Genomic DNA, 339 nt, shown 5'->3' with positions numbered 1-339 from the left:
TAATTAATAGATTTTAATTAATTATTAAATTATTAATATTAACACAAGAATATATAATTTATTTTTTCTATTACTTATATATTAATGAAATTTAATTTGAATAATATATAATCTATTTATTTCTATTACCTATCTATTCTATTATACCTAGATAAAAGAGTCAATATTTTTAGAATTATTAATTGACTTTTAAGTCCTTCATTAATTAATAGAATTAATTAATTATTAATATTAATTCAAGAATATATAATCTATTTATTTCTATTACCTATATAAAATTGTGTCTTTTAAGTTCTTCTTAATTAATAGATTTTAATTAATTAATAAATTATTAATATT

The sequence above is a fragment of the Primulina huaijiensis genome, chromosome 16 (assembly GCF_012295235.1).
Source record: "Primulina huaijiensis isolate GDHJ02 chromosome 16, ASM1229523v2, whole genome shotgun sequence".
NCBI lineage: Eukaryota > Viridiplantae > Streptophyta > Magnoliopsida > Lamiales > Gesneriaceae > Primulina > Primulina huaijiensis.
This window is presented reverse-complemented; position numbering follows the sequence as displayed.